Below are 23,996 nucleotides of genomic sequence, written 5' to 3'. Positions count from 1 at the left end.
CCCTGGAGAGGGGATGCGCTACCCACTCCAGTATTCTTGGGCTTCCCTGGTGGCTCAGATGGTAAAGAATCTGCCTGCAATGCAGGAGACCTGGGTTCAATCCCTAGGTCTGGAAGATCCCCTGGAGGAGGGCATGGCAACCCACTCCAGTATTCTTGCCTGGAGAATCCCCATGGACAGAGGAGCCTGGCGGGCTGCAGTCCATGGGGTCACAAAGAGTCGGACACGACTGAGCCACTAAGCACGGCACATGGGCCAAATTGCTCTGCGACACGTGGGATCATAGTTCCTCGACCAGGGACACAGCCTGCGCCCTCTGCATTGTGAGGTGGGTTCTTAACCACTAGACCGCCAGGGAATTCTCAGTACCATGGTTCTGATAATAATCTCCTTGCTTGTGGACTTCAGGTCATTTCTACTTTGGGGTTGTTTTTGACGGCCTGGGGCCGGCTTCTGATCATCCATGGAAATGGGAATCAAACAGTCGCACAAGAACAAATTGATTCAGACTCTTCATCAGGGATTTTACTGCAGCTACCCTCAAGGACCCGGAGTGTGGGGGTGGGAGGACATTCCTCTTGTCTGTCTTTCCTCTACTATGAGCATGTCATCAGGCAGCCGTGGGGAGAAAGGCATCCCAGGGGAGCCCACACACAGCTCAGTTCTTGGAAGAACCAAGAGCTCCTATCCCTAGAGGTTAAGATCTGGAAGGGAATCTGTAGGTGAAGGGGCTAAGGCTGGAGAAGGGGTGTGACCTTCTCCAGGTCTCCAGGTCTCCTCGTTCGTCATATCCTTGAGGCCTCTGGTGCAGCTTGGAGTGGCGGGGTGTGGGGGTGGGAGGCACGTGGTTTGAAATCAGAATGAGATTTGTGCCAGACTAGGCTACTGTGTGGCTTTGAGTAAGCACTCCAATGCTTTGAATCTCAGGCCCCTCATCTATAAAATGGGCTTATACCTAGAGGTTGCTATGAAGAGCAAAGGACTCTCAGAGGCAAAACCCCGTGGTACCCCAAAGGTGCTATAAGAATGGGTATAAGGAGCCCACAGAAATAGATTTTCTTTTTGTCAGGACCTAAAACAGTAAGGAAGCCATTGACGTATTTTATCTAGTACCAACTATTGGATAGGAGGTGCTCCTGGGACTCTAAGTATGGGACAAGTGGAGACAGATTCTAACCTGCAATAGTTTTCTGGCTCCTTTTAGATCTCTCTTCTCACCAATACCCAGTCCCTGGGAGGTGCCTGCCCTGTCTGTGTGCCCTGGGCCTCCTTGCTGAGTGCTGGCTGGGTGAGCAGGCAGCCCCCATTCAGCTGCAGCCCCCGGGGTCTAAGGTCCGGGCGCCCTGGCAGATGACCCTGCAGGAGGTCTGGGTGAAGCCTTCAGGTTCTCAGGCTCAGCTGGAGAAGCAGTTAAACCAGTTTTGGAATCAGAACTGGGAATCAGGACTTCCAGCCCTTGGAGCCTGCAGGGAATTCGATACCCTCTCCTGTGGGCACCCGGCTCACAGAACAGCTTCTGCTACATACAGAAACCAGGCTCTGCAGGGCTGGCCCGGGAAGCAGAGGCTTTAAATAATCCTCTGGCCCCAACCAGACCAAGCAGAAGTTGGTCCAAAAGCAGTGGGTTGGAAAGGATAGCATAGAGGTGGGGATAGGCCTCACGAGAAATGACGTCCTTATTAATGTCAGGGGCGAGGGGGAGAAATGTGCCCCAGTTCCTCCCCAAAGATGCGGACAGTCCCCCAGAAGAGGCCTGGGGGGGCTAGCCCTCCTTCCTTACCCAGGTGCTGATGTCGAAGCAGAGCGCTTCCCGTTTCCTTGAGGCCTGGGCGCCTGAGCCACCGGGGCTGTCTTTGCTTGGTTTAGTTTTCTGATATGACTGCTGAAGTGTTTCCACCTGGGGCGCTCGGGGTACAACCCCTGTTTCGTCTGGATGTGCCCACTACACAGGCTTATGTCTGATGGGCCGCCTGGCCCGAGGTGAGGATGGAGCCAGGTTTGTGGGCGACCCCCAGGCCGCCCCCCCTGTATGCCCCACACACCATGTGTGCATATCCTTGGAAGTGGCCTGGGGGCTCCACAAGTGCTTGCTGAGAGGGACCAGAAGGGGCTGTAAGGTGGCAGCTGGTGAACTGCGGGGTGAAGGCAGGTCAGAGTGAGAGGCCAGGAGGGGAGGATTCGGAGGATGGGGAAGCAGCAGGGGCCTCCGCTAGTCTCCAGGCCTTGAGTGGTTCTGAAAGAACTCGGGTCTCCAGGGCGAAGGCCTGAGTGTCACTCCCCGTGGCTGTGGAATTCTTGAAGGAGGATTTTGCAGTGATGGCACTGTTGTGTCCTGATTGTGGTGGGTGGTGGTCCTATCCACATGCTAAGACTCATAGAACTGGATACAGAAGTTTTAGTTTTACTGAAAAAAATAATTTTAAAAATAGTTTAAAAAATAATATAACAACAAGAAGAGGGAAAAGCGGTCTAGCAGAAGGAACAGCATACACAAAGCCCTAAAGGCAAAAGTGAGAGTCCCTTGGACTGCAAGGAGATCCAGCCAGTCCATTTTAAAGGAGATCAGTCCTGGGTGTTCATTGGAAGGACTGATGCTAAAGCTGAAACTCCAGTACTTTGGCCACCTCATGCGAAGAGTTGACTCATTGGAAAAGACCCTGATGCTGGGAGGGATTGGGGGCAGGAGGAGAAGGGGACGACAGAGGATGAGATGGCTGGATAGCACCACCGACGCGATGGACGTGAGTCTGAGTGAACTCCGGGAGTTGGTGATGGATGATGGACAGGGAGGCCTGGCGTGCTGCGATTCATGGGGTTGTAAAGAGTCGGACACGACTGAGCGACTGAACTGAACTGAAAGGCAAAAGTGAGATGTTGAGGGGAACCTTCTGGAAATGAGGCTGGAGGCAGAGCCTGGAAAGGGGGTACAAGTGGTACCCCCAGCCAGAGGCGGGATTTGTGCTATCATCCTGAGAACAGAGGGGGCAACAAGAAGGCTTTTGAGCTTGGAGAGGTGGGATTGTGGGCAACGAGAAGGCTTTTGAGCTTGGAGAGGTGGGATTGTGTTTGCATTTTAGAGAGCAGTTTCCCAGGGAGGCGAGCCTGCAGGGGGCGGGTGGAGGGGCAGCGTCTGGGAACAGTCGTGACCCCTGACCCTGGTGGACCAGAGGGAGGCGTGGCTGGAGGGAGCAAGTGTGGGGGATATTCGGGCAGGAGAACCTCCAGCCCTTGGCAACCTGAGGGCAAGTCAAGAGTGACTTCCGTTTCTTGCTCGGGCGTCTGCGTATAGAGGCTTCTGTGCCTTGCTCCTCTTTCTTCATCATAAAGGTAAGACCCCTTATCTTATGGGGTCTTTTGGCCACCTGATGCGAAGAGCTGACTCATTGGGAAAGACCCTGATGCTGGGAAAGATCGAAGGCAAAAGGAGAGGAGACGGGGGCGGCAGAGGATGAGATGGTGAGGTAGCATCGCTGGCTCAAAGGACGTGAATTTTAGCGTACCCTGAGAGAGAGTGGAGGACAGGGGAGCCTGGTATGCTGCAGTCCACGGGACCACAAAAAGAGTCGGACTCGACTTAGCGACTGATCGACAGCAATGGGGTCCTGGGACTTCCCTGGTGGTCCAGGGGCTAAGACTCCAAGCTCCCAATGCAAGGGGCCTGCGTTTAAGTCCTGGTCAGGGGCCTGGGTTTAAGTCCTATTCAGGGAACCAGGTCCCACATGGCTCAACTAAATATCCTGCGTGCTGCAATGAAGATCAAAGATCCTGAGTGCCGCAGCCAAGGCCTGGAGCAGCCAAATAAATAGACACATTAAAAAAAAAAGAACACTGGGGTCCTATAACTAGCTATCCTTAGGAGCAACATGATACAGAAGTAACTTATTTAAAAATGATTCTAATCGTTTCAGTTCTATAAAATAGATTACTGTGGTATATTCTTAGAGTCACGGTGAAGTGTTTGACATTTCTCCCTTAATCCTCTGAATTGGTTTTGCCGTTGTGATCATAAAACTAGGAGAGATAATTGCAATAAAAACAAGCACAGTGTTACTCATGCCACTCCAGCCACCTTGCCTGCAACGCCCAGGCACCCTCTCGCTAGCGCAGCTGCCGGGGTCTCCTTCCTTGTGGCCCCAGATCCTGCTGGGGGGTGGGCAGAGCGGCAGCTACTCCATCCCTCTTGGCCCAGCTGCCCTGCCTGCCATGAGCTCGGGCTCGGGCTTGGGCTTGGGTTTCTGCTAAGTGGCCGCAGGAAGGGGCTGAGTCCCATGCTGTTTACTCGCGGGCAGTTTTTGTTTGGCTTTCGAGGGCATTTGCTTGCAGTGAGCAAACAACCTCTTCCAGAACCATCTGGAAAAATCACATCCTTCCATCTTGGCTTGGGCAGCAGGTTCATGGTTCCATGTTCAGAAGCCAATGGAGGGATTTTTCCAGAAATGCCATCAGTCAAAGAACTGGCTAAAGACAGCTGAGAGGTTAGGACTAAAGGAGAGAAAAGGAGAGAAAAAAAGATCAGCGTTAAGAGCCAGAGGTTTATGGATGCCACTTGGGGAGACTGGGGTTTAAAGACAAAAGGGACGGCCCCAGGGAGGCCCTTTCACCCCTGCAGACCTGCAGGAGCCCACAGATGCCCCTCGAAGTCTGAGCATGCCAGCCGGGGGACACGGGGCCGGGCTGTGCTGGGCATGGTGCTCCAAGCTGGGTTTTAGCAGCATGCTGCCCTGCGGCAGAGCAGTGACGCTTCCCACTGGCCTGGCAGCTGAGGGCTGACGCCGCCGCCTCTCTGCACTCCTCGTGTCCATGTCTGCCGGTGCTCCTGAGGGGGGAACTTTATCAGCAGAACAAACTCGGCTTGTGAAGAGCTGCCTTGCTTCTGACCAGACTGTTTTTGCAGCAGTGCTTTAAGGTGCTTCCAATGTGCTTAGAATTCTCAAGACGCTCCATCTCTTCTGTCTCAGGCTCCATGTGTCCTGAAAGGAGAGGATCCACACGCGTGCACGCCTCCATGCCAAGGTGCCTTCATATACACATGCCGGCGGCTTACACCTCCCGCAGAAACGTCTGTTAATACGGCCCAGCTAGTTACTTAGTGGGGAATGTTGTCTGTGCTCATGTTCCTGTCTGGACTGCAGACTAAAGGCAGAGGCCATGCCTTCCTTCTTTGTTGTGGCCACGATTTAAAACATAGCTGGAGCACTTTTAGATGCTTGGGGCCTCTTATCTGAAGTGGAAAGGGAAGACCCACCTGCAGTCAAACCTGTAACCCCAGAGGGTCAAAATTTCAAAAGTTACGGGACTCACAACCCCCTTCATGCTTTCCTCCAAAGGAGATGGAGGCACCTCAGCCCCAGGGGCCACGTGATGTGGGTTTCCAGCCAGGCGGAAAAAAGGCGGGTGGGAGGGAGTGATGGACTCGTGTTGTCCGAGGTGGGCTGAGGGCTGTGGGTCGCGCTCCCCGGGTTGTCTGGGCCCCATGGAGGTGGAGACTGTGGCTGTTTGAGGGCGGGAGGCTGGGATGGCCCGTGAATGGGCCATTTGGATGTCCATCCCCATGCAGGGAGGAGGGTGGGCGGGACACACAGACCTCTTTCTCCAGGACAGAGCGGCTCTGTTGTCTGTTCACACAGAAGCTCAGTGTGTACCTGCAGGGGGACCCGGATCCCAGCTAGGGGGCTGGCCACCGGCAGTGGTGGCCTCCTGGACAGCACACCCAGCCACGGTCTGCAGGCCCCGCACAAGCCAGCTCATCCAGCTCTGTCTCACCCCTGCCCCCTGCTCTCCCCATGGTTCCCGCTGCCCCAGAGATCTTCTTGCAGCTACAAAGATGTTATTGTATTCCTTCCTTTCAGAACAGTCTCCTGAAACTCTAGTTAAAATCCCCTCATTTCCCTTTGGGGAGGGGGTAGGGACGTCTGGGCAATGCTACCCTGTTCGGTTGCTTCTCTGGGTGTCAGGAAAGGCTCCTGTTCACACTCACCCATTCCTTGTTCACACTCATCCATCCCCTGGGCTTAAACTGTAATTGTCACAGGGCCTGTACCAGTGCCTGGTACGAAAGCATGAAGGGTTCAGAGGGGAGTTTTAACCGGAACAACTGAATTCAAAGCCACCTGGGGCAAATAGTGATCCTTTAACCTCTCAGCCTCAGTTTCCCCTAAGAGAACACTACCTCCTTGTGGGATTGTGTTAATGCTATCATGAGCATAAATCGTTACCTCATACAGTAGTCATCAGCACAGAGTAAGTGCTCAGTTAGTGGGAGCTGTGGTTATTACCTTGTCCCTGGACAACAGATAGGGCTGGAGATGCATAAAGGCCTGGGCCACTAGGGCTGTTAGTCGGAGCCTTCAGTGCATCAGGGGAGCAGGTGTTGGGGGGTATCCCTGTTCCCTAGTTCCCACTAGGGAATAGGTACTGTAAAGGGTCTGCCTCTGTATCAGCCATGTGGGTCTCTCCCTATGATGGTGAACTGGAGAAAGGCAGAATCAAATGGTACCAATTCAAGGAGTCTTGACGTGGTCCATGCCTAGAATTCAAAAGAGCTCTAAACTTGGATAATGAAAAGTTCCATCTTTATTTTCACTGATCTCTGATTGAAATTCAGCATTTCTTCAAGAATGAATGTAGGTGCTAACCACCATAGCGTTAACAAGACCTGTGACTTAGTCACCAAGAGGAATCACAGAGTTTTCACATCATGAGGTGGAAGCAGATTTTCTGAAATATAGTCTTCACTCTTCACTACTTTGAAACTGCATTTGTTATTAGATGAGTTGATAGATCTCATCATTTAATGCATTAATAAAGAAGCACATGTATTATTATATTACAGACTTGTTTTTTGGAATATTTTGATGACTATATTTCAGTATAATTGATTGCCTTTGTAACCCTTTGCTTTTTATTTGTACATTAAAAAAAAAAAAAAAGCATCCTGAGAAAGCTGTGGCTTCACCAGGTGGCTGAAGTAGCACTAATCTTTGATGCTAAAAGGATTTGGAAACTCTGCTTCTGTATAGATGGTTGTCTGTGTGATCTGATCCTCAAATACGCCAAGAACCCCCTTTGTCTAAAAAATGTCTTCACTCAGCTTCTACTCCAAGGTCATTAAAAAAGAACCTTCAGCAAACTTCTAGTGAGTGCTGGCCTCTGTGCTGGCTGTGAGATCATTCACCTTAGAACTGATAACAGCAAATGTTTGTGTTGGGCTTTGTAGCTCTCTTATCCATTATTGTGTTGAATCTTCGATCCTTCAAGTGTTAAGGCTGCTGTCATTGGATCCGGTTTAGAGAGCAGTAAATAGAGTAACTTAGAGATCAGCAATGCTCTAATTACCAAGACACACAGTTCAAATGTATGAAGGCCTTTAAGGTGGGCCCTACAATGGACTTTAAGTTTGAGCAAACTCCGGGAGATACTGAAGGACAGGGAAGCCTGGCGCCTGCAGTCCATGGGGTTGCAAAGAGTCAGACATGACTTAGCGACTGAGCATCAACTACAACCACAGATCTGAGTCTCTTTCCATTCGATCAACCTGAAAATTCTCACCCTTGGTACGTAGCTGTTTTATTTTGGTAGCATCTGTGGAAATTTTCTGTTATAAGTAAATATTCTTGGAAATGAGTTTCTTGTGTAGCGTGTCACCTGAGGGTGTGGGACCCAGGAGTGTCTTGTTTAGACTCGGCTGGGGTGGGGAGGGTGGGAGCCCTGGACATGGGCGAGAATGGATTCAGGGAGAGGGTGAAGACGGCCGTGAGGTGATGGGGACAGACATACAGGCGGCAGGGTGTGTCGGAGCTGGGGCTGGGGGTGGGGGAGGCCAGTGCTGGGGGGAAAATCCTGCCAGGGAGCGCCAGCTCAGAGGCCCATCTTGACTCTGAGCTTTGCTTGGGGCACCTCCAGAGCTTGCAGCAGACATCAAAGCAGCATCTCCATGAGGGGCTGAAGGAGTCCCCCTTTCTGGAAGCTTCTGAGGAGACTGCCTAGGACTGGAAACATGAGGGGCTAGCAGAGCGTTCTCTTTTATCATGAAAACAGACCTGCTCCTCTTCTCTGGCTCCAAGAGGGTCCCCGTGACACTGAGGGGTGCTTCCCCTCATCTCTCGTCCCGGGCCATGGCTTTCTCCCTGGTTAGGCAGTGAACCTCTGCCAGGTGGCAGCTCCCCAGAGTGCCCAGGGCGGCCCAAGCGTAGAACTCAGCAAGTGTCCCCAGAGCTCGGTCCAGTACGACTTTCTGAGAAGATGTCCTACTCTCTGCCGTTCACCTCGGTGGCCACCACGCCCAGGTGACTGCTGAGTACTTGAAACGGCGTCAGTGCAACCCAGGAATGGAAATGTTAAATTGTAATGAGTTTAAATGTAAATAGCCAGCTGTGGTTCGTGGCTCTCGTATTGGACAGTGCCCATCTGGCCCAGGAAGTATAAACGGAAGTGCCGATGGCGCCCAGGCTGGTGGCATAAGTGAAAGAAGTGGGCTGGGTGTAACAAAGACAATGCCCGTCTATGTTTTGTTTTCTCTGGTTGTATTGAGCTGTGCTTAGGGAAGTGTTTATATTCTTTGAAAAACAGCAAAGCAAGTGAGACTCCAAAGGCAACTGTTCTTCCTTCTCGTGGGAGACATGTCAGGGCACGGTGGAGCCTGCAGTGGACGGCAAAGAGCGTGTCACTGAGAGAGGGAGCCATCCTCCGCTCCAGCCGTATGAGAACGTGGGCCCAGGTTGTGGCTCAAACTTCTCCCTTTTCATAGGAGGCTGGAAATCTGGATTTTTATAGGAAATAGCCTGGTTTTTTGAACATTGGCTCAAATTTATTTAAAACCTCTTAGGCCAAACGAAACACGTCTGCAGGCCAGATTCAGCCCAAGGATCCCGGTTTATGAACTCTCCTCCAGGCCTGATTCTGGAGAAGTCCGTACGACCTGCTGTGACTGGGATGGATTTAAGGCAGAGTCAGGTGGATTTTCCCCTCCGTGGCCCTAATTGGCTCAGGCCCCCTGTTGCCACGAGCTTGGTTGGAACTGGGGGGAAGTGTGTGTGTAGGACACAGACCTGCCCCCCTCCCACTCTTCTCTGGGGCCGTGTCCCTGGCCTCTGAGCAGCCAGAGGGTAGAAATCTCTGGAAGGCTGGAACAGAATGGCCCAGAGAGAAACTTGCTTTCGTTTTTCCGCCTCAATCCCCATTCCCAGGCCTGAGAGCAAAACTGTATGGCCGTTAATACCAAGGCAGCCAGAGAAAATTTCCGACAAATGACAGGGTCTCGAAAATCCCATCTGGTCTGCGGTGTTTCCACACTAGTGCTCTTGTGAGCCGGAACAAAATGGTAATTCAGTCATGGGTGTGGCGAAGGCTCCTGGGGCGGCCGGCAGGGCTGGAAAGGCCCCAACATGCAATCAACGTAGAGACTGGAGCAGAGGAGAGCAGCAGGGAGGGAGGGATAAAGGACACGTCGTTTAGCCCCTTGGGAGCAGGTCAGGCAGGCATGTGTTCTCAGTGCAGGTGCTAGGAACCCTGCCATGGAGGTAACCCCGTGGGTCCTGCTAGAAAAGCATGATCAGTTATGCACGTGTGCCTGCGACCCCAGGGACAGAGGAGCCTGTCAGGATCCATGGGATTCTCCAGGCAAGAATACAGGAGCGAATTGCCATGCCCTTGTCCAGGGCATCTTCCCAACCCAGGGACCGAAACCACGTCTCTTATGTCTCCTGCCTTGGCAGGCAGGTTCTTTACCACCAGGGCCACCTGAGGAGCCCCATGATCAGTTATGAGTAAACATAATTATATTTCAGCTTCTGTTTTGCATGTTTTCACACAATAGCTCATACACCTCTCACAGCACTTAGGAGTACTTAGGAGTGATGTTATCTTTTTAAAAGATAAGTCACATTCTTTACCCCACCAGAATGTCACCATTGCTCTTGATGTTTCACTCCTGCCTGGAGCAGGGCTTGGCTCAGGAATATCTGCCCAATGCGGTAATGAAGGGTCCACCCTCTGAGAGGGGTGCCATTCGTATTGCCCTGGGACAGATGTGGAAGTGGAGGCCTAAGTTCACACAGCCAGGATGCAGTGGAGCTGGGATCAACATCCTCGCAGCCTGGCTCTGAACCTGTGTGTCATCCAGGGGCTGGTGGTAGGTGAGCCTGGTGAGCTGCTGCCTTGCTCTGGGCCCAGAGCCAGTAGCCTCATCTACAAGTCCCTGTATTTCCATTCTATTTCACATGTCAGAAGTTGGAAGGTTTAACTTTTTGCATCCTTTTGTGACATTTTTTGGTAACATTCTTCTGTATCATTCTCAGATAGAGGAATAAGAGTACAGTTCAGGGTCTTGCAGTTAGGGGTGGGGGGAGGGCGGAATGCAAGCAAGAATTAATACTTTGTAAACACTATCCTTCCTACACTCCTTATTTGAGAGTGCTGGTTCCAAGAGATAAACTGTATAACCATCCAACAAATGGCTGAGGTTATAGACAATCTCATTTTAGATGTATCGGAGGTAGAATGGGGGCATAAGGCCGTCAAAGACTAATTCCTCCTCCTTGCTAGTTTTGCCTTTTAAAGTCTTGCCCTGGACATACCTCCCTAACTAAAATTTATGCTTCCTTGCACATGGGGGAAATCACATTCTTTCAGACCCCAAGGCGCCATCATACATTGGTGAGAGGCCCAGCGGATGCCTGTCCCGTGAACGGAGCTGCTCCACACTCCCTGCCTAGGAACGCCCTCTCCTTGGCTCCTCTTCCGTTTCCCCACCCCCGCCCCTCCCCCGGTCTGTCCATCAGATACACTTCCCAGGTGCCCCAGTGTCGGGAACACCTGGCCCCACATCTTCACTGCGGCAGAACTCTAACAGGGCACTGGGGGCTCCCCTAGAAAGCCTGCCTGCCTGGGGCAGGCACCGTCTGAAGTTCCACGTCAGGACACACAGAGGCACGTAGCCCTTCTGGCTGCTTCTCTTGGTGGAACCTGGTGATCTGTGGTCCAGAATAAGGGATCATTTTGGGTGGAGCTCAATGCAAACAGCATGTGGTCACATCCAGCCTGGAAAGGGCTTGGGCAGTCAGAGCCGAGGAAAAGGAGACGGGTGTTAGGAAATAGTCTGTGCTGAGCAGCTCACACAGCTGTTAGCAAGTGTGCGGAAGGGGCTGCGGCGTTTGCTTCTTTGTTCATGAAGACAAAGCTGCAGTTGGGGGAGGCACCAGTTGACTTTATCCCTTCCAAAGAGGAGAGCTGGGATTCAAGGTGGGGTCGGGGGCCATGGCTCCTGACTTCCAGGAACACCTGATTTTGCCAGGAGTTTCAGTGAGGAGTTAGGGAGGTGACATAGGTAACTGTAAAGGTGGGAACAGGTGGGGCCCTGGGGTTGTAACGAGAGGGCTGGCACTGGGGGCATCTGGGGCGATGTTACTCTTTAAAATTTCTGTGACCAGTGGGAGGGCAGCCACGCTTGCTTTGGAGACAGAATCTGCGGACTAGGGAGGCTTCCTGCCAGCTGGATCATCAGCTCACTTCCTTGTCTTGTCCTGCAGGCTGCTGCCTCTCCTCAGACACCCTTCTGCCACCTGAGGCTGTGTCCCCTCAAGGCCCCCAGCTGCCCTTGAGGCAGCTCCCTGACCTTTTACAGGATCACACATCACACCCTTCTCTCCTTTTTGGATTCTTCTGATTTCTAGAAACTGGGCTTCCCAGGTGGCGCTAGTGGTAAAGATCCCAGCTTGCCAGTGCAGGAGATGTAAGAGACGCAGGTTCAATCCCTGGGTCAGGAAGATCCCCTGGAGGGGGAAATGGCAGCCCACTAGCAGTGTTCTTGCCTGGAGAACCCCATGGACAGAGGAGCCTGGCGGGTTGCAGTCCATGGGATTGCACAGAGTTGGACACGACTGAGAGCATGGATACACACACAAGGTGGAAGCTCTGCTGATTAGAAATCTGGTTAATTATCGCTGCTGCTAAGTCACTTCAGTCGTGTCCGACTCTGTGCGACCCCATGGACTGCAGCCCACCAGGCTCCCCTTCCCTGCGATTCTCCAAGCAAGAACACTGGAGTGGGTTGCCATTTCCTTCTCCAATGCATGAAAATGAAAAGGGAAAGTGAAGTCGCTCAGTTGTGTCCGACTCTTAGCGACCCCATGGACCACAGCCTACCAGGCTCCTCCGTCCATGGGATTTTCCAGGCAAGAGTACTGGAGTGGGGTGCCATTGCCTTCTCCAGGTTAATTATCGCTAGTTCTTCCAAATGCGAATGGAGCTAGGTGGGTCTGTGCTCAGACTCTCTTCTCCCAGAATCCCTTGTGAGATGGTCCAGGTGATTCTCAGAGGCTGAGTATGCTACGGGAATTTCCCAACTCTTTGGTTTTATTTGCTGGAGACTAAAGACTCAGCCTCTGTTCTAAGAGTGGAGAAAAATGGATGTGTGTAAATTTCTTTCTTAAGGAATTTTCAAAGGAAATGCTGATCTAGACTTCATTTTTGCCTAATTTGCTCCATCAGAATCTAACTCCCTTGTCAGAACCCCAACGCACTTCGGTTTTTATGTGTGACTTTGTGTTGACAGCCACGTTGGTCCAAGTGAACAGTTGCTGAGGAGTAAACCGTTATGGAACACTGCCCGTCTAAAGCTGCTTTTATTTCACCCTCGCAATCGATGGATAGTGTGACTAGGTGGTGGTTGTTGTTCACTTGCTCAGTTGTGTCAGACTCTGTGCAACCCCGCGGACTGCAGTACTCGAGGCCTCCCTGTCCCTCACGATCTCCCGGAGTTTGCCCAAGTTCATGTCCTCTGAGTTGGTGATGCTATCCAAACATCTCATCCTCTGCCACCCTCTTCTCCTTTTGCCTTCAACTGTTCCCAGCATCAGGATCTTTTCCAATGAGTATGACTGGGTATAAAATTCTAAACCAGAATATATATATATATATATAAATCTAAACCAGAATGTGAATTTCTAAGCCAGAAACAATTTTCTGTCAGATTTTGAAGGATTTGCTCAATTGTGTTCCAATATCACAATAATGAGACCAGAGCCATTCTGATTTGTTGATTCCTTTTGATTACTTGTAGAAAACCTGTTTTTTGTTTTTTTTTTCTTTTGCTCTGGGAACTGAGAGGGTGTTTCCCCCAGTGTTCTGAAATTTCACAGGGACGTGTCTTGGTTTGTCTTCTCCTGGTTTCCCAGTAGCTGAGCCTGAGGCTTTCGTGCTGCTGTTTCATTGGAGACGAGTGCCATCTCAGTGAACACGTAGCGAAGCGGGGAAGAATGTTATGAGGATCCGTTACTGGTTAAGCTGGCTGCTGCTAGTGAAGTGAAAGTTCCTGTTGTGTCCGACTCTTTGCAAGTGCATGGACTGTTTGTTACCCGCCAGGCTCCTCTGTCCACGGAATTCTCCAGGCAAGAGTACTGGAGTAGGTTGCCATTTCCTTCTCCAGGGGATCTTTCCCACCCAAGGATTCAAACCAGGTCTCCTGCATTGCAGGCAGACTCTACCGTCTGAGCCGCCAGGGAGGCCCAAGTGCTGCTAAGTGCAGTTGATTGCAGGATGTTATAGACCTACCAAGACGCTGCACAAACTGAATTCAGGACGGCTTGATTTATGCACTGGATTCAGTCTCTCAGCAATCAAAATTGGCTCCACTTGACCTGAGTTTGCCCTGTATTTCCAGGTTGTGTACTCCTGGGTACCACACGCCTACTAGTCTTGGGGCCTGGGGGAGGGGCCCGTGAGCATCAGAGCACCTGAGGTTAGGCTGTCAGGATGTACCTATAGGTGGCTTAGAGAGCCTCAAGTAACCCCTGCTGTGGAAGCTTTTAATGTCTGCAGCCATCCAAATGCAAATGAGTGTCTGTGTCTGGGCAGGGAGGGAATTGCAAACAACTGAGTTCACTACAGTAGGGAGTCCTGCTTTCAGCCACTCTCTTGGCTACTTGGGTAAGGCCTTTGCCACTCACTCACCTGTGTTCTAACTGCCTGAATTTTACCTAATCAGTGCCTCCTGTCCAGTTCTCTTTATCCTTATCAGTTTGTCCCTTGAAGATAAGAGCTTTTTACTGTTGTTTTTTGTGAGGTTTCAGAAGGGTGGAGAGGAATGGCCGGTGTTTCATCCACCATGTCTAGATGAACAACAGCTTTGCTTTGCTAAATTGAATTGTTTGACTCTAAGCCAGCCCCCACCTCAGTTACCCAACATCAGACAGAAAGCGCAGCTTAACTCACCTCTGAAAGCCTTGGCTTTTGAAAGCAGAGGCTTTTTATTCTCTCTTGGGCAGGAAGAGGCCAACTTTCCAGGTTTACGTTCTTGCTTGGAGAATGGTGGTGAAGACGGAAACAACTCTTGTTCTCTGAGGCTTCTATAGTAGCAGGGACAGAAGTCTGGTTCATACACTGATGTAGTCAGCTGGACCCAGGTTTGAATCCCGCCTCTGCCACTTAGCTATGAAGCTGTAAGGACATGACCTGAATTCCCTGGGCCTCAGTTTCCTCGATGCCTGGCATGAACAGTGAAGCCTTTCCTACAGGGAGGTTGCTGGGAGTAGACAAGCTGTCATGGGTCAAATAGCTGGCAGGGACTGGGCACTGGAGGTGCTCCATCACGTTGGCTACAGACGACGTCACGGAGCTTCCTGGAGGGAGGGCCTCCATGCCTCCAAGACGGTTCCATACCTGCCACAGGCTTGGCTGCCCAGCTCCTCCCTCATCCTCTTGAGCCCCAGGCCATCTGCTGAGATGGACTCTATGCTCCATGGTTGTCTGGAAATGTCCCATGACACCTGCCATAGCAAGGTCCCTTTATTTTTTATTCAACCCACAGACTGCCCATCTGATAAACTTGCTAAAGGAAAAATTAAAGATTGAATTTTTCTATTTCAGAGTCCAAGAGTTTGTTGTTGTTTACTTGCTAAGGCATGTATCACTCTTTTGTGACCCCATGGAGCTGTAGCCCACAAGGCTCCTCTGTCCATGAGATTTCCCAGGCAAGAATACTGGAGTGGGTTGCCATGCCCTCCTCCAGGGGATCTTCCTGACCCAGAGGTCAAACCCAAGTCTCCTGCATTACAAGCAGATTCTTTAGCTGAGAAGCCTGATTCCAAGGGCAGCTTTGTAGGGTAGCCCTCCTGAGGACCAGTCTTCAAGGCATTTTATGGCTGAGCCCTCCTCTCCTCATGGCAAGCATCTCTCCAGTAGTGTTTAACTGTCTCCAGGGCTCCACGGCCAATGTGCAGAAGTCACACTGGGCACGCAGAGCTGGAGCCGGAGACTGCTCTTTGGCCACTTGAGCAAGTGGTGGCTCCAAGGAGGCATCAGTTCCCGAGACCTCCTCACGCTCCTTCCTCTCAACCAGCTGTGAGTTACCAGTCCTCAGAGTGCTATGACCCAACCATTACCGCTGTGCACAGATGGAGTGAGTAAGGTGAAGGATAGTAACCTAAAGAAGGTGCTGGAGATGCAAAGTGCTGCGGGGATTTAATAATCCTGGGGTTAAATAATATTGCTGAGTAATTGCTGTCAAAATACATGCAATGCCCTGGTTTTAGCCCTTTATTAAAATTCGCCACAACTCTTTGGGGTCAGTACCATCGTCATACCCATTTTTCAGGTGAGGAAACTGACGTTGTGTAACACACTCATTAGTGGTGGAGCCGGTGTTTGGACCAAGAGTCCAGCTCCTCCAGGGCGTCCTTCAGGACTCTGCCTTTCTTTGCCAAGTACTCACCGAGGGAGAAGGAAGCCCGTCAATCTCCTGTGTCTCACCTGGGATCAGGTTCCCAGCTCATGTAATGAAGAGACACGTCCAGAAATTCCTCGGGTCTTCTAAAGCCTTCTCCTGGAACTGGCTTCCCCATGTCATCTGGGAGCATCAGGAATGCTTTTGGATAAGCACCGAGGGCCCTAGCTGATCCTTCCGTCCTGTGTCCCCATATTCCCAGGCCTGGCTCCTGTGTGCTGGGAAAGCGCTTGGGATTCTGAAAGAGTTGGAATCCCAGCTCTTTTATTAGTTGGTGTGCCACCTGGCGCAAATGACTAAGTCTTTCTGAACCTCAATTTGTTCATCTGTAAAATGGGCATGGTGAGAATTCCTCCTTCCTTTCCAGGGTTGTGAGAATGTCTGGAAACAGCATCCTTCTTGCCATGTAGTGAAAAACACTATACAAGTGTGAGAGGAGTGATGTGGTGGAGTGTGTGTGGAGGAGAGCACAGCAACCCACTCCAGTATTCTTGCCTGGAGAATTCCATGGACACAAGAGCCTGGAAGGCTACAGTCCATAGCATCACTTAGAGTTGGACACAACTGAAGCAACTTAACACAGCACATGTCTTCTTTGGAGAAATGTCTGTTTAGATGTTGTGCTCATTTTTTTATTTTTTATTTTTTCATATTGAGCTATAGGAGATGCTTGTATATTTTGAAGATTAATCCCTTATCAGTTGTGCCATATGTTAATTTTTTCTCCCATTCTGTAGGTTGTCTTTTCATTTTATTTATGGTTTCCTTTGCTATGCAAAGCTTTTAAGCTTAATTAGGTCCCATTTGTTTATTTTTGTTTTTGTTTCCATTACTCTAGGAGATGGACCCAAAAAAGGTATTGCTGCAATTTGTGTCAAAGAGTGTCCAGTCTGTGTTTTCCTCTAAGAGTTTTATAGTATCTGGTCTTATGTTTAGGTCTTTAATCGATTTTGAGTTCATTTTTGTGTATGGTGTTAGATGTTCTAATTTCATTCTTTTACTGTCCGGTCTTCTCAGCACCACTTATTGAAGAGACTGTCTTTTCTGCATTGCATATTCTTGCCTCCTTTATCATAGATTAATTGACCACAGATGTGTGGGTTTATTTCTGGGATTACTATCCGGTTCCATAGATCTGTATTTCTATTTTTGTGCTGGTATCATACTGTTTTGATTACTGTAGCTTTGTAGTATAGTCTGAAGTCAGGAAGTCTTTAAATCTTAATTTCTGCAGTTTCAAATTCATCATGTTAGTACATACTTTGTGAGATTTTGAGTGTGCCTGGTACATGGTCTATGCTTGGTGAGTGGCTGTTGTTAATAAGGTCTGCTATATTCACTTCTCAAGTCAGATATGTTCAATTTCCTGGCTACAGTCTTCAGAATGCTTGAGCTGAAAGGCACTCTGGCACCATCTTCTTTTGGAAGGGGCAAGAGAACCACCTGCATGGTTCTGAGATCAAGCCCTAGACCTAATTTGAGGATAACAGATTAATAGAAACCCACTTCTGATATTACCTCTCAAATATGCCCAGATTGGAGTGGGTCAAATGGTGGCATTTTCTAACTGATATTCTTCTATTTATTAAAGTAGGACGTGAGACACAACAAAGTTATTTTCATTTTGAAAGAAAAATAAATATAGCCTGAAAGCACTTTATTTTCCCTCAACTTAACCAGTGCAAAAAGGCTGCCACCTAGCATTGACCTCACTCTCGCCTCGTTTTACACTTGAGCTGACCAGTCCCAAAGAACTAAGCCTTTGAGAGCAGGGCCTGCCCCCGAGGCCCTGTGTGGTCCTCTGGAATCAGGGCTGGGGCAGGGGCTGTGGATGGCAGCCCCCTTCCAGGGTGACCCGGCTACTAGGTCACTGGCTCTGGAGCCAGTCGGCCTGGGTTCACCTTATGGTGCTGCTGTCTGTGAGCATTGCTGCTGCTGCTGCTGCTAAGTTGCTTCAGTCGTGCCCGACTCTTAGCGACCCCTTGGACTGCAGCCTACCAGGCTCCTCCGTCCGTGGGATTTTCCAGGCAAGAGTACTGGAGTGGGGTGCCATTGCCTTCTCCAGTCTGTGAGTGCTGGGTCCCCTCAATTCTCTGTGCCTTGTTTTCCTCACTGTAAAATGGGATAATAATTCTCATATCTACCTCATAAGTCTGGCATACAGATTAAATGAGTTAATAGAAGTAAAGTTCTCCAAATAGTCCCAGGCTCATAGTGAACACTGAATAAATGTTAGTTATCATTCCTTTGGGCTTTCCCCCTCCTGGAGATTGGCCAGGCCAGAAATTACAGGGGCAGAAGTCCTTTCTTATCTTGAAGCTGCTGATGTGGAGGGAAAATCACAGCTTGCAAAGGAGCTGAGTAAGGGGCCTGGCGGGGTGGTGGCTTAGGAGCTAGGCAGCCTGGGGTTCTGCCCCCAGTGGAACAAATGCTTCCAGCCTCCACGGCCCAGAGATCCCCTGGGAGAGGGGCACTGTGTGCCTGGAGGGTCCAGTGAGCCCTGCCTGTCGCCTTTGCCCCCAGAGTTTTGTGCCCGCCCAGCTCTCCCTTCCTGGGGTTAGATTCTGAGTTCAGCCAAAAGAAGCAGAATTTGAGCAGGTCCAGCCCGCGGTGTTACTCACAGCATCAACATGTGGTTTTAATCCAGCCCTCTGAAAATATGCTTATGTATTCACTCTCACCCCGGCCATGGTTTTGTTATGAAAATCATTTGGCTGATCTTTAAAAAAATGAAACAGAAATTCCACATTGCAAAATCTCTGCCAGTCTCAGCCAGAGTCTGTCGTGGTGAACCAGCGATCAGCCAGGGGGGTTGTGTCACAGAGGGGAGAGGTCGGGGGACACGACAGAGGGGGCTGTCACTCCTTTGGTGGAGACTAAACCAGAGCCAACTTTGATTTTTATCCGTCCCGTCCCCGCATACACGTACATCATGTGGTTTCTCTCTACCCCTTCTCCCACCCAGGACACCTCCACCAAGAAGCGCTGTACAAGTGCTTTGCGAATCTGTCTGCTGTGAAGGGGAGAGGACCACGCGGCCTCTGTGTTCTCCCCGCTGGCCCTGCCCTGCATGTTATGCCATCCGCCACGGCCGTTCAGCACAGGACCGGGTTTTTGTCATCTTTTTTTGACCTCTGGGAGTTGAGAAAAGATGGCTCTGCCTCCATCCTTGCCAGCTGGTTCCTGTGACAGCCCTGGGATGTCAGGGTTCACAGCAGGACATTCTGGGAGGTGGTCTAGGGACGGGATAAGTAGGGCCCCAAAGTGAGGCCAAGTCCTGATGAGTTTTCCCAGAGTAGAAGGGCTGCGTGGAGGCGATGATGGGAGTTTGGTGGTGGCTCTGTGCAGCAGTGAGACGGGTCTTCAGCATGAAGTGAAGGACGGCATCATAGATGGAATCACTTGTTCCCTGTCCTTCCTCCTCATCCTGCCACGGCTTCTCTGAAGGTGGGACATACCCACCTGAAGGTGTGCTGAGAAGCCCAGCACAGCTTCTCAGGGGGCTGAGCCCTTCACTACTCTCCTGGATCCCTTTCCTACTATTGTTGTTTAATCACTAAGTCATGTCTGACTCTTTTGTGACACTGTGGACTGTACTCTGTCCATGGGATTTCCTAGGCAAGAATACACGAGTGGGTTGCCATTTCCTACTCCAGGGGATCTTCCTGACACAGGGATTGAACCCACATCTCTGGAATCTCCTGCACTGGCAGACGGATTCTTTACCACTGAGCCACCAGGGAAGCCCCCCTACAGTTTTTAGGGAACCCCAAATCTCTGTCGTTTCCTTTTAACCTTCGTGCATGTGACCTTCCTAGCTCCCGCCGTTTCCTCAGCTCCCCACACACTTTAAAGCCAAATGATTCCTTCCTGTCCCATCCTGGGTTATCTCTGGACAGAGCCTCTGCAGGGCGAGACCTTTCTTACTGCCCAGGTGGCCTTCTCCTAGCTTACACTTGTGGCTTTATGATGAAAGAGTTTCTCTTTCTGCCTCTACCTTGAGCTGTGCTCCCAAATGTCCCCATTACAATATGCCAAACTCCAGGAAGGAGTGGTGCTGGGTATTTTTCAGATCCCTGAAAAACAGAGGGAGTTCAGAAAGCGGGGACAGAAACCCCGATCCCATCATGTAAATGTACCAAACCATGTAGTGGGTCCTCATTTATTTTCCTCATGTCAATCTTTGTAAGGAGGGATTATCTCATTCTCCCCCATTTTATAACGGAGGAAATAGGGCAGAGCGGTTGTGTGTCTTACCCATTGTAACACAGCCCAGAAGGGCCACAAGCTGATCTAGAACTCGAATGTGTCTTCCCCAAAGCTTTTCTGGCTCCCCTCTTTATCCGCCCCTCTTCCTCTGCAGCTGTGAATGGGTGGGGCTGCTGGGGAAGAGGGCATCTTCTCTGAGGAGTCAAGGGGGAGTCTTGGTGAAAGGGTGGGAGGTGGGGTTTGAGCAGGGAGGAGACACAGAACAACTGTAGAACCATCTTCTTTCCGTCCTGCCGCCAGCATCGCGAGCGCGTCTCCCAGCATGTATTAGATGGCGGGGGGGGGGGGGCAGGTTCCACTGGCACGTGTGCAGCACTGGGGGCGGTTAGGTTCCACCAGCTAACTTTCTAGGACATGAGGCACCATTCCCTTTACTCCTTTCTCTGATGTGCTCTGTATTATTCAGCTGAATATTTCTCCTTAGAGGATGTTTTTACAGTTCAATCAAAGCAAGTATTTTTTTCCCCCAAAGCTTTACTTGGGTGGCCCTGCAGGGACATCACCTTACGGTCATTTTGAACCTTTCACTCTGCACAACTGCACAATTGCCAGCTTTCCCCAGGTTGTCCAAGGCCAAGTGAGGCCGAGAGAAGGATCAAAACAGCCTGTCTTCTTGAAACATTTTTAAAAGATGATTTATGTTTCCCTAGTGGCATCCAGAGCTTTGGGAATCTAGACTATGAATCCAACTTGAAAACCTATTTTTTTCTTTTCAGAGGGGAGAAAAAGAAACCCAAACATGGGTTTTGTCCATGGCCACTCCTACTTTTAATTAAAAATGCTGTTGTTCTGGCCAGCCTGTGATTCTAGGCAAGTGAGCACTCTGGACTTTCCAGTTTTCTCCTTTGTAAAATAGGAATTGAGTCATTCCCATTTCCCTACGTTGTTTTAAGGATTAAAGGAGAGAATAACTCATATGCAACTGAAACGTTAACATCAGTAATGGTACCTGCAGTTGTTGGATCTGGGGATGTGGAGCCCATGATTATGGAGGACCAGCTGCATTGTTTGAGTTTCTCACAGTGCTTCCCTATGCATGTGTGTTCAGTCACTTCAGTCGTGTCCAAATCTTTTTCGACCCCCAGGCTCTGCTGTCCCTGGAATTTTCCAGGCCAGGATACTGGAGTTGGGTTACCATTTCCTCCTCCAGGGAGTCTTCCCAACCCAGGGATCTAACCCACCTCTCGTGGAGCTCCTGCCCTGGCAGGTGGATTCTTTACCAGTGGGCCACCTGGGAAGTGTATTACACATACCTGTGTTCTTTAAGTAGTAATCAAAGCCATATTAAAACATGTAATAAATAAGGACCACAAATTAGACTCTCACTTCAAAAGATCATCCGCTAAAGGAAGGCATCTTAGAGGGAGACAAGGACCATCTGTTCTATAGAATAGAGGCTCAATCCCTCGGGCATATCCTGTGGCAACGTACAGAATGCCACTCAGAATTGTCCCTCTGAAGGATGGAGGCTGGGTGTTTACCCCCTAATTTGTTTTTATAGCATTAAAAACATCTATTTATTTTTGGCCATGCTGGCTCTTTGCTGCTGCATGAGCTTTCTCTGGCTGCGGTGCGTGGACTTCTCGTTGAGGTGGCTTCTCTTGTTGAGCAGCACGTGCTCTGGGGTGCCCGGGGTTCAGTAATTGTGGTTCCCTGGCCCTAGAGCCCAAGGCTTAATAGTTGCGGTACGTGGGCTTAGCTGCTCCACGGCATGTGGGATCTTCCTGGACCAGGGATCGAACCAGTCTCCCGCAGTGGCAGGCGGATTCTTTATCACTGAGCCACCAGGGAAGCCCTACCCACTGACTTTTGTCCCCTGTTGGTTGAGGGTGGTCCCCAAAGGTGTTAATTTTCTCTGTGCCTCCCTGATAGTGGGCAAGAAAGCAGGGAATGATTCTGGGGCTTGAGGTGGGAAGCTGGCAATGTGCAGGGGGACTGTCCACTCTGAGGGCAGCTGGCGTCAGCCGGGGGTCCAGGGGAACATAACATAGGGCGCAAAAGCGTCTTCCATAGGGAGGAGGCCCCTGGAGCCCCAAATAGGGGGGATCTCCAGAATTGGAGGAGCCCTGCTGAGGATACATCTGAAGGGAGAGCAATCATACTTGGAGGAGACACCAGCACTGCAATATTCACTGCAGTGTGACTCACAATCGCCAAGACGTGGGAATAACCTACGCATCTCTCAGTGGGTGAATGGGTCCAGAAAATGCGCACATGCAGACGACGCAATATTATTCAGCCACTAAAGAAAGAAGGAGATCCTGCCATTTGCAACAGACATGGATAAACCTGGAGGACATTAAGCTAAGTGAGATAATCCAGACAGAGAAAGACAAATCCTGTGTAGTATCACTTGTATGTAGAATCTTAAAAAAAAAAAAAAAAGAAAAGAAAAGACTTTCAGCTGTAAAATAAGTTCTGAGGATCTAATGTACAACATGATGACTGTACTTAGTAATACATTATCGTTTACTTGAAATTTGCAAAAACAGTAGATCTTAAGTGTTCTTACTACACACAGGAAAAGGTCTGTGTGAAGGAAAGGATGTATTAACTAACAACCATGGTGAACATTTCACAGTATATGCATGTATCAAATCATCATGTTCAATAATTTAAATATACACAGTTGTTGTTTTTTTTTGGTCAGTTATACCTCGGTAAAGCTGGGGAAACAATGGGGAAAAAAGGAAGAAAAAGAAAAAATTCTTAGGGCTCCTAGGCAGGGAGCCAGTCTAATCTTAGATTTCTCTGCACCATCATCTGATGTTAGAAAACTGTGGAGCAGGACCTACAAGCTATTCCAAGAAGGTAATTGTGAGCAGTATTTTATATCTCGCCAAACTTTCTTTCAGGTACGAATGCAATAGAAAAATAGTTTTGAACATGCAAGAACCCAGAGACCATTGTTCCCATGAGTACTTCTTGAGAAAATTATGGAATTTTAACTTCAATCAACCAAGAAATACTGAAAAACTAGGGCAAAGGGGACAGGAGTATGCAAAGAATATACCCAACTGAAGAACTAAGACCAAACAAATATGAATATTGGAGTAATAGAGTAGAAGGGACATGTTTTATATCCTAACAATACGGAAATAACACAAATATAAAACTTTGGAAGGTGAATGAAGGAAAAGGTGGGAGAAAGAATAAACATGCTATTCATGAGTAATAACTGGGGGCCAAAGACTGTCATTTAAAGCTGACAAAATATAGTAGAAATGTAAGTATTTTTAATTGTACAAAGGCAAACATTTAAAAAGATAATACTAATGATTAAGGGGTTTCCCTGGTGGCTCAGACAGTAAAAAATCTGCCTGCAATGCTGGAGACCTGGGTTCAGTCCCTGAGTTGGGAAGATGCCCTGCTGGAGGGCATGGCAACGCACTCCAGTATTCTTGCCTGAAGAATGCCATGCACAGAGGAGCCTGGCGGGCCACAGTCCATGGGGTCGCCAAGAGTCAGGCATGACTGAGGGACTGAGCCCGCAGCACAGTGATTAAAATTGAATAGCGATCGAACGGTAGGGGGTGGGAAGAGGAAATATGCTAATTTTATGATTGTTCTTACTAGGATTTAAGAGCTGGTGTTTAAAGAACTGGACATTTAAGGGTATATAGTCATGAAGGGTCCAATTATTAGAATTCAAATAAAAATTTCCTAAATGTGATAAGAAATACGCACCAAGAAAAAAGTAAAGGTAACTGAAAGCAAGTGAAAGACTTCAAAAATTTTAAATACGGAAAACATACCATGAAATACCACAGCAGAACAAAGACTAAACACGTACGGCATCTCAAGTAATGGAACGGGGCTAAATCCACCCGGTGAGAGAAGAACACAGAGCTGGGCCAGGCTCGGAACCGGAACCAGAAACTTGCGGTGGCTGGGCAGGGGCTCCCTCCCATCTGGCGTCTGGTTTGGGGCTGTTTGTTCTCTCTCCCTGCAGACTCACTCTCAGTAGACATGATCACTGCGGTCATCGTTAGTAGACATGATCACTGCG

At 49.7% G+C, this 23,996-nt stretch overlaps 1 protein-coding gene across 2 annotated transcripts in view; it reads left to right on the top strand.

The window, feature by feature from the left end:
* Positions 1 to 23,996, top strand: part of GASK1A (golgi associated kinase 1A) — a 47,656-nt gene that overhangs the window by 3,857 nt on the left and 19,803 nt on the right. Inside the window, exon 1 of one of the 2 annotated variants that reach the window (XM_040246117.1) lies at positions 6,856 to 7,553. The exons of the other annotated variant lie outside the window; for it this stretch is intronic. The gene's annotated coding sequence lies outside the window, so the exon portion shown is untranslated. Of the gene's footprint in view, positions 1 to 6,855; positions 7,554 to 23,996 lie in introns of those variants that run through there. 2 annotated transcript variants of the gene reach the window in all.

Source organism: Oryx dammah, unplaced genomic scaffold (assembly GCF_014754425.2).
Source record: "Oryx dammah isolate SB20612 unplaced genomic scaffold, SCBI_Odam_1.1 HiC_scaffold_9, whole genome shotgun sequence".
NCBI classification, from domain to species: domain Eukaryota; kingdom Metazoa; phylum Chordata; class Mammalia; order Artiodactyla; family Bovidae; genus Oryx; species Oryx dammah.
This window is presented reverse-complemented; position numbering and strand designations above follow the sequence as displayed.